At 44.9% G+C, this 12,170-nt stretch overlaps 1 protein-coding gene across 2 annotated transcripts in view; it reads right to left on the reverse strand.

Moving 5' to 3' along the window:
- NEGR1 (neuronal growth regulator 1) overlaps window positions 1-12,170 on the reverse strand; it is a 278,245-nt gene that overhangs the window by 16,367 nt on the left and 249,708 nt on the right. The window lies entirely within an intron of this gene.

Here is a 12,170-nt window from a genome sequence, read left to right on the forward strand (position 1 = left end):
CTGACTCGGCCAGCGTTACCTCGTGAGTTTGCCTTGTACGTCAATACTGCTTAATCTTCGTCTTTGTAACGGGGTATGTCTTAAATAGAAGGACACTGGATAAGTCATATACATAAAAGAGATCTACGGCTTGCTGGCAGGTGAAATTCCTCTAATATATATTTTTATGAAACCAGCAGCACATTATGTGCTCAGCAGCATAAATAAAAAAGCGCGTTACCCTGGCAATTTTACATTTACTACATTAGTTAGTAAATGCAATGGCCACCCTTACTTTCCTATAATAAAACCTGCTGAGCCCTTTCATGAAAGATGATTGCAATTTCCACCGGCCTGTGTACGCGATGAAAAAACATAACTCATCAAAATCTGAGCTATTTGCTCTCAAGACACAAGAGCGTTTTTCTCGAACACTTGACGTGACATTAACTATTCATGAAACTGGAGAATGTTCAAATGCTGCCGAAGTAAAATTGTTGCTACTTTTCAACTTGATTGAGATCTTTTCTGAGCCAGCCTCTACAGCAGCCGGCACAGGGGCTCCCCACGCGTAAGGAATGCGGAGAGCGCCCAGGTACCGTAGCTGTGAGCTATCGGTTTGCTGAAAAGTGGAGTTCCTCCTCCCAGATTGATTCATGGCAACGGCCACCATTCGGGTCAAACAGTATTTAACTGCTTGTAAATTTTAATTAAATGATTTGTCACTCGCAATATACAGTTTGTCATCTTGCAGCCAGGTGATGTGTCTTTCTCAGAGAATGACTCGGGGCTGGGGGAGGCATCCATCTCCCCTGTCACCTCACCCCTCATTAAGGTAATTGGGCTTTGGGCAGGGTGTGGGGCTCCGAGAAGCAGGCTCTGCCTCCTGCGAACACCTCCATCACGCACACTAGAAAAATACAATTTCTTCCTCTTGTCATTAATGTACGCTTAACTTTCTGCCTGCAACAAACCCTTTTCCCGGCAGCACTCAGCAAAACAGATGTTTTTCCCTTCCAACAACTTACTTTTTCCCTTTTCCTGTGCAAACGGCACCTGTAGCTACTCGTACTCAGCCACCCAGGTACCGTTCCTGTGCCTACCCTTATCCTTACCTGCAAGATGTTGAGTCTGGGAGAAAGAAAAGAGAAGTTTATAAACTGTGTAAATCTGACTCTAGAAATGATGGTTTATTTTAATTGGGGTTTTTTTGTGACTGTATAGCTCTTCCCCTCCTTTCTGTGTGACTAGTGATGAGGTCCTCAGTTTAAATTGAGGTCCTCAATTTAAATAGGTCTTCTGCATGTGCAGGTTATACACCACCAATGTAAGCATATGGGTTTCATGTACATTCTCCTCTGGCTGTAGCAGGGTTTAATCCTGTGACGCAAAGGGCCTCTTGCTCGAGCAGGGACACAAGCTGGTGCTTTAAAGCTGATGTGCTAATTCTGGGGTCCACCATTTGTGAGCTGAGGCCAGGTTGGATGGGGCTTTGAGCAACCTGGTCTGGTGGGAGGTGTCCCTGCCCAGGGCAGAGGGTGGGACTGGGTGGGCTTTAAGGTCCCTCCCAACCCATTCGGTTGAGTTGGAACCATTCTGTGATTCTAAGAGCCCCCCTTTGCAGAGTGCCCCTCATCCCTGGCCGATGCTGCTTCTCCTCCGCAGCTTCCACTGCCGGTGGAAGGTTTTGCATCAGGAAGGCTTTTCATGCACCAGCCTTCCCCACCCACTTCTCAGCTTAATCCAGAGGATTTTGGAGACATTATGGCTCAGCTTTGCATATGTTATTATGCAGAAAAGGAAAAAAAAAAAACAAACCATGAACAGTTGAGATTTTTCAAAGCTGTCTGGGAGCTTTAGGCATGAAACTCCTGTTAAGACTCCCGGCTTTGAAAATCTCCATCAATTAGTACAATATTTTGGTGGAGATAGCAAAAAAAAAAAAAAAAAAAAAAAGAAAAGAAGAAAAAAAAGTAAGCATTGGTGCCTTTGTGGGAGGCCCCTTCCCAGTTAATGCTGATTAATGGTAGGGGGGTGCATGATCCTCAGGGTGGGTCTCCCAGTTGCTGCACCTTTTGAGCACCTTCTGCTGTGCAGATGCCAAGTGTCACCGTGCCCTCTCCGTCCCTTGCCTGGGGAGGACCCTTACGAGAGGAGACACAACGTGGATGCAAGGAAACGCACTGGTGAAAAATGAAACGCACTTTGAAAAATTAAGATGCTCCAACTAAAATCACCAAAAAACCCCATGCTCTTTCATATTCTCAGCCACCACCTTGTCGGGGAGCTGCAGCTCCGCTCTTCTTCCCATAGCCCCATGTTGGTGGGTGGCCATGGGGTAAACTGGCCAGCATGGTCATGAGAAAGCTGCGCACACGGGCGGTCAGAGACCTTCCCAGGCAGGCAATGGGCAATTTCCTTCTGCCATTGATTTTGACCCAAAAATCAGGATTTAGGAAGGTAAGACAGAAAGCAGTAAGTGGCACTTTTCAGGAGTGTTAGCAACTTTCAAAGTAGTTATGGATGTCATATTCTTAAAAAAGCTAGTAACAGAGGGGGAAATTATATATATATGTGTGTGTGTATATTTATATATATATGTATTCCCCTCCAGGTAGCAGGGAAAGTTTGGCAGGCAGCAGTGAAAGGTTTTCTCCTCTCCCTTTTTCTAACCTCACTGGGAAGTAAGGGAGCTTTGTTTTGAGTGTGTACTCTACATCATGCCTGTCTAAAGAGCTGTGCTTTTGGGAAGACAGAGATGGACCTGGAAGCCTTTAAAACCACCTCCGATAGCCTTTAAGGCATGTGGGGGAAAGATACATTTTGCTCCAAAACCAATTAATTTTTTTTTTCCTAGTTTGTACGGCACATAACCCTTAACTGCTAAAATCCTTCGAGTTTCTACAAAAGGAACTTTCCGAATAACTGAACGAGACCTGGATAGTGATAATCTGCATTTAACAGGCTGAGGTTTCCTGCCTCTTTGTAAAAGGCAGCTCCTTCTTCGTTTAAAATGCAACACTAAATGGGATGGCGGGGTTGGGGAGGACACGGGAGGCTGTGGGTATGGAAACCTCACAAACAGCATCGCAGGCGCTGCTTATTCCTGAAATGTCTCTATAACCAGAGTGCTTTGCTTTGACAATTTACCGCAGACTATTCAAATTACTCGCTGTTTTCCTATTATAAAATCCATACCCCGTTCATTCAAGTGAACACGCTCTTGAGCTCTCAAAAACCGAGTTGTTCCCTGAATTGCCTCAGTTTGGCAGAAAACTCATTCAGCGTAGTTTTATAGACTGTGCTTGTTGAATGAGGATGCTGAACAGTAGGCAGTCATTTCTGTTGCTATCAGAGATGTTAAGAAGGATAAGTTCTATCATATTTTTTTTCCCAAGAGATGCATCCCTGCCATTGTGGGCTATGATTGAGAGAGAAACCCTAGCTGAGTCATGTACCTCGAAAATGAGAAGAAGGAGGTACAAAAGATGCCAAGGTCAATCATTTCGTCTCAGTGTTTGGACCGATGGGCATCACTGAATACCCCAGTGTCACCCAACGTCACCCGATGTCACCCACTGCAACGTGGTGCGATGTGGGGAGGGATCAGGCTGCCACTCACCCATCGAGTCAGCGTTCTGCTGCCGCATGCCAACAGCTTTCTCTTACAGAAATGCCTGACTCAGCAGCTGAGAAATAGTAAAATATTTCACAAAACTTTCATCTTCATGAAAACCATCTTTAAAACTTTAACCAGATGGCTCCATTATTTTTTTTTTCTTTTTGTGGCAGTGTAAAATTCAGAGGCTCAGTTAAAATCTGGACTTAATGAAAATCACGTACAGGAATAGGTGCCAAAGCACAGGAACAACTACAAAGTGAATTTTCCCTGTAAACCTTACTGGATTAACAGAGCAGCATACGGTAAATTGGGCCTGAGCTCTTAACCTCTTTCCTTCCACCCATACAGTGTGTCCTGAGTAGGTGTGAGGTTCACATGAAGAACTGCTGCTCAGAGATAGAAAGTTCTGTTCCTGCCACATGTGGAGGATTGCCCTGTATCCTTGCCTAAGCCATTGTTTATTTTTAAATTCTGGTATTCAGGTCACAAATTCTCATTAGCAGCCGGGCCTGGAAGAAAGCCAAGGTCACGGCGCAGCAGGACGCCGTGCTAGTGGCTTGAGTCCATAATGTGAAGTCTACAGCCCAGATGGAGCTCTGGTCCCGCTCTGGGCAAACCATCTTTGTTTTATTCATCAATCTCAGCTCCACAAGCGAACGACCTCTGTCTGTCTCATCCTCAAAGTCCGTTTAAGCCACCCTGAATGTTCAGGGACTGCTCCGCTGCCCTCACTGGTGGATCTGTGCCTTCAAAAGCATTTCCTAGTCTGAGGAAGGTCTCTCTCCAATAATTGTAGAGTCCTGCACAAAAGCAGGCTAAAACCAGGACAGCAGCACTCCTGGGAGCAGCAACAACTCATAATAAAAACATATTTAATTGTTCAGAGCTGCTGTGGAAACCTGTTAGAGCCACACTCTTTGAAGAACATGGGCTTGGCCCAACTGTCATGTTTTTAGCTAGAAATTTTTGTTCTGTTTTTTTTAAGCCCCAAGAGACTATTGGAAGGAAACCACATGATACCGTCTTTCTTGGGTTGCCTGATGGCATGCTTAAGAGCTCCTCCGGAAAGTTTAAAGAAGGGCCAAAACCAGTTTAAAAGCCAGTTTGGTAGACTGGGCCTTGCGACTGGTATACAATGAGGGAAAGACAAAGATGGGAAGATAACGCCTTGAAAGATTAGGTTCAGGATAAGGAAATGGCTGATCCTGCATTATCTCTGGATGTGGGTTTTCATCCCTTGCTGGAGATAGTGCTGGCAACTGCATCAAAACGTCCGTGCTGCACAGATACTCTCCATGCAGCTGGCAAGACACTGAGATTTCCGTTTGGTGAGAAATTCAGATGGTGAAAAGACAAGAAAAGAAGTGTTGCCTGGAATGAGACGGGGAGCCTGGAAGATAGCCAGTATAATTTTTTTTTTTTCCCCACTCAAAACTCAACAGGCTTTTATTTGAATTTCTTTAAAACTGACATATTCATGGAGATTTCAAATAGGCATTTTCTGACAAGTCCCCTATTCCCCCAAGCCTTCCCTCCCTTAACAACCCAAGTTTGTCAGATCCTTCCCAACCAGCTGTAGCTGTAGGCTCTTTTATATTCTGCACAGAGTTGGGACCCTCCCTGAAGTTACAGATACGGCGTTATATATACATTTTAAATTTCTGCACATGGCTACGCATCTCATCTAGATGGATATATGCATATTTATTCCTGTAAGAATTACTGTAGTCAGCCAATTCTGGCTGATAAAACCTTCACATAAAACATATCCTTCTGTGATAAATAAAAACAAAGACTGCTCTCTTTCTGCTAATGAATCACATTCTGGAATCTCCTGCTTCTCTTTTCTCAATCAGAACGCGTCCTCATATGCAGGGTCTTTTGGAGCAGCTTTGCCGTGTCCCTGTAGTGCTGTGGGCTGGAGGATTTGCACTGTGTGGGGTTTTTTGCCTTTTGGGGACTGGTGCAGGACTGCAGAGGGGCACGGCTGCCTGCCTCCACACCACGCTGCTGCAAGAACACACTAAAACATGGCTTTGGGCACATTTTAGATTGACCCTAATGGAGTCAAGACATTCTAGACATGCAAACATCTGATTTCCCGGTGTACTTTGGCCCTAAATCATGACTGAAGATGAAGAAGAAAATTTAGATAAATGGATCGCTACCCTCAGCCTGGCTTCAGAGCACACTTTCCAGCCCGTGCACCTCCTCACCATCCCGGGAGTCCATCCCCTGCCAGGCTTCCCCCGCCGCCTGTGCGGCATTGGGTACCACTGCATGAGTGAGATGGGGAGGCGTCTCGAGGATGTGGGCTGAGATGGTCACACGTTTTCTCTGTACTGATATTCAATAAACAGATGCCAGAGCTATAAAGAAAAATATATATCCTTTTTAAGATCACATTAACAGCGGGAAGTTAGTGCTGTGATGAAAAAACCTTTCCCCATGTCTCAGAGGTGTTCTGGTCCCCATGCTGTAGGTTCTACACATCATCCACCTACCTATGACAAACGCTGATGCCATTTACCATCCCATAACTGACTACGTATAACAACAAACCTCCAACGCAAACACCACCATGCCTTGGAGCCCAGGAACCACATACAGCAGTGATTATCCCCCAGAAAGGTGGAGGACCATCGGGCTCAGCCTGCTGATGCCTGCAGGACATGGCTCATCCCTCGGCACCAGGAAGTCTTGGCAGGAGAAAGAGTCACCACCGAGGCACCAACAGGCAGTGACCTGAGCATCCCGCCCACCTTCCGCACCCTCCATCCTCCCATAGACCACAGGAACAATTTCACAGATGCCCCTGTCATTTCTCAAGAGTGCTTCTTGGTTAAAATGTGAAATTTCAGCAAACTGGTCAAAAACCTGCAAACTGGGATATTCTGAAATATCCCAGCGTTCTCATTTCTGTGTCAAACCCTGGATTTCATCAGTTAAACGAACCGGTGAGTGTCAGAGCAGCTTCTCCTCTGACACGGGCTTCTCAGGTTTGTGGGAAAACTCGTTAACATTGAAATCCCCCATGACAGAGGCGTGTAGGCAATACAGTATCAGAAAAAATATTCGTGCATTTTACATATTGGTTTAGAGAGAGGGAATCAATGGACTAAAAATGACCTATTGCTAATCTATTTTTTAGCTGATAGAAAGTAGCTCTTTTGATATTAAATGATGCATCTATCCAGCAAGCAGTGAATAATATACTTATGATTTACTGTGTTCAAACAGCCTTCTGCAATGATGCAGTCTTTGAATAGTGCAGAATGTCACGGAGCACACCCTGCGAGTTACCTGAAACACGCGTTTTACCTACACAGAAATGTACTGAATTCCACAGATTTTACTTGGAGGATGCAGCTTCCATGGAATGATTTGGAAACATAAAGATCACTTGTTTGAAACAGCAACAGCAACAGTTATTTCCCTATATATATAATTCCAAGCGTCCCTGGTTTAAGAACCTGCCTTGCTCTGCTGCGTGTTCCTGCAGTCACACACACACACTGCAGAAAGTGTGCAATGACAGAGCTGGGTGAATATATAAATTAATTTTTTTCTGATAGAGAGAACTATCCTGTTATTTCACATCTGTCTGTAGCTCTGAAACGCAACAGAAATGTCCCTAATACATTATTAATGTAAAGCTTTAAAATGATTAACAAATGAGATTGATATCACAGAACTACAGAATGACATGGGGTTGGAAGGGACCTCTGGAGATCATCTCCTCCAACCCCCTGCCAGAGCAGGTCCACCCAGAGCAGGTACCACAGGAACGTGTCCAGGCGGGGTTTGAATGTCTCCAGAGAAGGAGACTCCACCACCTCTCTGGGCAGCCTCTTCCAGGGCTCTGCCACCCTCACAGGAAAGAAGTTCCTCCTCATGTTTAGATGGAACTTCTCGTGTTCAAGTTTGTGCCCGTTGCCTCTTGTCCTGTCACTGGGCACCACTGGAAAAAGACTGGCCCCATCCTCCTGACACCCACCCTTTAAGTATTTATAAGAATTGATGAGATCCCCCCTCAGTCTTCTGTTCTCCAGACTAGAAAGACCCAAGTCCCTCAGCCTTTCCTCATAAGAGAGATGTTCTAGTCCCCTCATCATCTTCATAGCCCTTTGCTGTGCCCTCTCCAAAGTCTTAGTAACCTTATATATGCTCTTATGTCTGTCCACTGGGACAAAAGGACGTACGAAGTTCTTCTACCGGGTGTCGGAGTGGGTTTCAACCATGAGATGGAGGAGATGGAGGGCCATTGGGGAGACTCTGCCTTCCTTCCCAGGGTGGGATTGTTTGGGAGACAGAGAAGTGGCCACCAAGAATGAAAAGAAAGAAAATATTTTGAGTGTTGGCTGGTGAAGCTGAATGACCGGCTGCTTCTCAAAGGTGATCACCTCAGGGTTCATCACTACGCCGGTATTTGCTATACCAATGTGTCTCCTGCCCACATGCAAAAATCCCTGGTTTAATATACATGGCACGTTCATCACATAAAGACAAAATTAATGGGAAGAAAGAATACCGTAAATTCTGAGATTCAGAATCCAACCCTGCAGATTTTCCTTATGCAGATCATTTATTGATTAAAATGGGAATTGCAACTCCATAAGAAGAGAAAAAAGGAGGGGGCTGACGTTTCATACGAGACAAATAGAGCCTGCTTGAGATTAGGTATGATTTGGTATTCCAGCATATTAAAACGTACTAGTTATGCATGAAAGCACATTAGGGAGAAGTAAGTGAAGTTCAAGGAGTTGTCCAACCTGCCCAGAGTGCTCATTTAAACAGAGGCTTTTGTTCCTGAGAAAATGAAAGAAGTTAAAGTCCTTCTCTCTCCAACTCCAATTTTTATAAAAGTGCCTTATAACATGTGAAGTCATTAATTAAAGAAGATTCCTCAGTTATTCTCCCCGACCTGTCACTGTTACTTATTTAGTCAGCATTAAGAATTCAGCAGCATCTTCAAAGGTTTTTCAAGACACCACCTGTGAACTAATTACTCCAAAGGATGAAAGATTTGTAACTAACTACAGCTCCTGGCAATGGCTGACAAAACAGACACCAACTGTGGCACCAATTTCTTAACTTTCGCAGCTAATTCTACATGCTTCAAGCATTGTTGCTTGAAATTGAGAAAGTAAACTCCCCAGTGCACAAAGGGGCTCCAGCTGGGGAATGCACAGGAATATCCCTACGGCTCTCAAACCCGGTGTTGGGGTTGCATTAGTTCACAGAATCACAGAATCTTCTTGGTTGGAAGGGACCTTTGAGATCATCAAGTCCAACCAACAACAACAACAACAAAAAAATAATTGTAAATGTTTTAAATGGTTTAGCACTTGTTGTTTGGAATCGTAAGGAATCCTTAAGGATTTTTATTTTTAAATGGAAATGTTTTTTATAGGTAGCTGTTGAAAGCCATTTTGGGGATGTTGTCCCATGGCTTATGAACATCGAGGAAATGTCACAAAAATTCTGTGCTGAAATTTTACACCTGCAGCTTATAAACAATTTTCAACAATAGAAGGTCAAAACAGTTAAACAGAATACAAGAAGGAAAATTGGTGGATGAAAGGTCTTTTTACACACCGATTTCAGCGCTGACAGGGTTTGCACAGAAGTGACCTGTAGGAGCCAGAGGCAGTAGCAGCTCCAGGTTTAAGCATCTTAAGATGCCAGTGACATTTTCCTCTTACAGAACTCCTTCCATAAACTAAAATATATATGTGCACACCTGTGCACACTAACAACAATGAAAAGTATTTTTCAAAGATGTTTTGAGAATCAGATAATTACTGTGTAGTCAGAGTTGGACTAAAATCTCAACCAAAGGTGGTTTCAAGATCTTCAGGATTACTGCAGGTTCTGCACTTTCTACAAAAAGTAACTTCCTCGTTTGGGCTTTAAGAAAAATCCTGGAAATCCAGTGATGACAAGGCTGAACATCCCGTCGGTCATTCACCTTGATTTATGGGAGATCCCTGACCTGCAATTCTCCCTCGTCTGCCTGCAGTTAAATATTGACTCAGTTTTGGGGTTTTTCCATACCCTTGGGCTCAATATTGAAACCCTGGAGAAGGATCTGTCTCCTTCCAGCAGCAAAACCTTCTCCAGGAAAAACATCCATTGAGGCAGCAACGAAGTGAAGGTGTAAATAACGGTAGTAATTAGACAACTAGCTGCAAAGCCTAGATTAAGGGAGAAGTAGACAGACGGAGATCCAACAGACGCTGCCGGCTAAAACCTCCCCGGCTGTCTTTAAACAAAGTCACAAACCTTATTTTACCATCGTAAGCAGCTACAGACAAATAACCCGGGTTTTCTGCCACCATCTCCCAGCCCAACCTACTGTCTGTCCCTGCTGATGCTGCAGCACATGAGGGACCCGGGTTCTGACACTCTGGAAACTTTTTAATTGCCTCTGTGGCTGTACAACTTCCAGGCAGTAGCGATGGTATTATCTAGCTATTTACCAGACTAAAATTAGAAAAGGAGAGGGACTATCTCAGCATTATTTAATTACTTAAGGCAAACAGAACGTTTCAGCGGCAATGCCACCGCTGACACCACTGCTGATTTCCAGAAGCAAGGACTCAATCCTAAATTTGTATCCATTTTGAGAGCTTTTCTTTATAAAAAAACCCTTCCTGTTGTCTCTCAGGGGACCAGATGTTGTTTTTGATCTGCAAACTGACCTCAGAGTCCTTTCCTCAGTCATTTAAAGTTGAATTAGCTCATGTAGCTTCATCTATTGCAACTTTAGCTGCTTCTAAATTTTTCCTCTGTGGTGTTCAAAGGCTTTCATATTCTCAATTTCATGCTGTACTTTGGAAAAAGAGCTCTCTATTTAACACCGTGCCCTCAGAATTAAAGCAGGGTTTGTTACATTTCTATTCCCCCATCTCCATCCTGCTTTTAAAAAATACATATAATTGTGCTCAGCTGTTGTACATTTCTGCAGACAGCAAGAATTCAAATACACCTCCAAGCTCTAACACTTGAACATCAATTTTTTAAAGTGAGAAAAGGCTGCACTCCTGTGTTGCAGTGGTTACCTATAGAGATTAAAAACCAAACGTTACTAGAGTCCGTTCCAGCCGTAACCACACAGCATAAACCATCGTTCCTCGGACAGGGCTCGGAATAGCATCAGGAGAGGGGCACTTTCCCACCAATTACCCAACCCAGCATTAAACAACACATCGACTGGGGTTCTCCTCTCGCTGCTTTGCACGTTTGCCATATCATCCGTGACTCTCTTCTTCTTCCTGGCTGCTCTTAGCTATAAAAATAATTCCTTAGCTTATTTTCAGCCACTTGGTAGCCCAAAGCGACTGTGAAAAAAATCACAGGGACAGGAACTTTCATTACAAGCGCTATCAGCTTTTTGCAGGTGAAGTCCACCCCTCCCCTCCCATCGCCCTGCTTTGTGATGAGGGCTGGCCATGCCTCAGCTGCTGGGTCACTTTCCTGGACGCCTTTGCACCGCAGACACGGCAGATCCTCCTCACATCAAAGATACAGATGCTTTGGAGAACTTGCTGCTGAAGACGGGCAGGGGGGGAAGGCAGACAGGCTCTGCACAGCGAGCGTCTCCGCAGAGGACACCGGAGACTGCCCTTCCTAAGCCCTTTAATTAAAAGCACCGAAGATTTATACACTCGTCTTTCCACTCCTGTAAGTTTTAAGGTGGGTGGATCAACCTGCTGCCTGGCTTTTCTTTTGCAACTCTGTTTAATCTGCATTTTTAACTGGGGAGCAGGCTACGTCAATCGCCACAGCTCTGGTGTAGTCTTTCTAATCTTTTTATCTTAACTAGGAAATAAATTATATGTCACGTAGGTTTTGCTAGAGGAAAATTCTACTTGTCTTTGTCTCCCAGATGATCCTGATAATTCTTCCCAGACTCCTCCTTGGAGGAGACCCGAGCACTGCACATCTTATTACATTTTGCACATGGAAATAATACCAGCCTGTGGGGTCTGACACTGAGACTGCATCCTGGGGAAGGTGTTTGATGTGAAGCAACGGGAACTGGAGCAGGACTTACCCCCGTCCAAGCTCTTTGGAGAGTGGTTGGGAATATTGACACGGGCTGGACCAATGCCATCTCCTAACAAGCTCTGGGCAGGGCTGATCAGCTCCACTGAGGGTGTCCTGCTGGGGACCAGCAACAGGAAACCCCCAAGAGGATGGGGAACCACCACGAACGGTCAAGACCTCTTGCCACCTGCCAAGCAGGAGGGCAGGCTTTTCAGGTCTCCAGGAACATCTTCTGGCACCCTAAAACGAGCAAGGAGGACCACACAACGGGGTCTTAGATCCATCCTATGGGTCTTTCAGTGAGGAGACAGCAAGAAATCTGTAAGCCTCAAACCAACGTTCATGTTTATACAGCGACACCAGAGAAGGGTCAGGTCACCAGGAAGAGAAAACACAGTGGTTTCCCCACGCGGCTGTGTCACCCTCTGCGCATCCACCGCATCGCCCTGGGGCAGAGAATGGATGGGAGAAAAACAGAGATGCGGGGAGGGGTTTTCTCAAAAGGGGGAAACTTAAG

This window comes from Numenius arquata, chromosome 8, assembly GCF_964106895.1.
Source record: "Numenius arquata chromosome 8, bNumArq3.hap1.1, whole genome shotgun sequence".
In the NCBI taxonomy this organism is placed as follows: Eukaryota; Metazoa; Chordata; class Aves; order Charadriiformes; family Scolopacidae; genus Numenius; species Numenius arquata.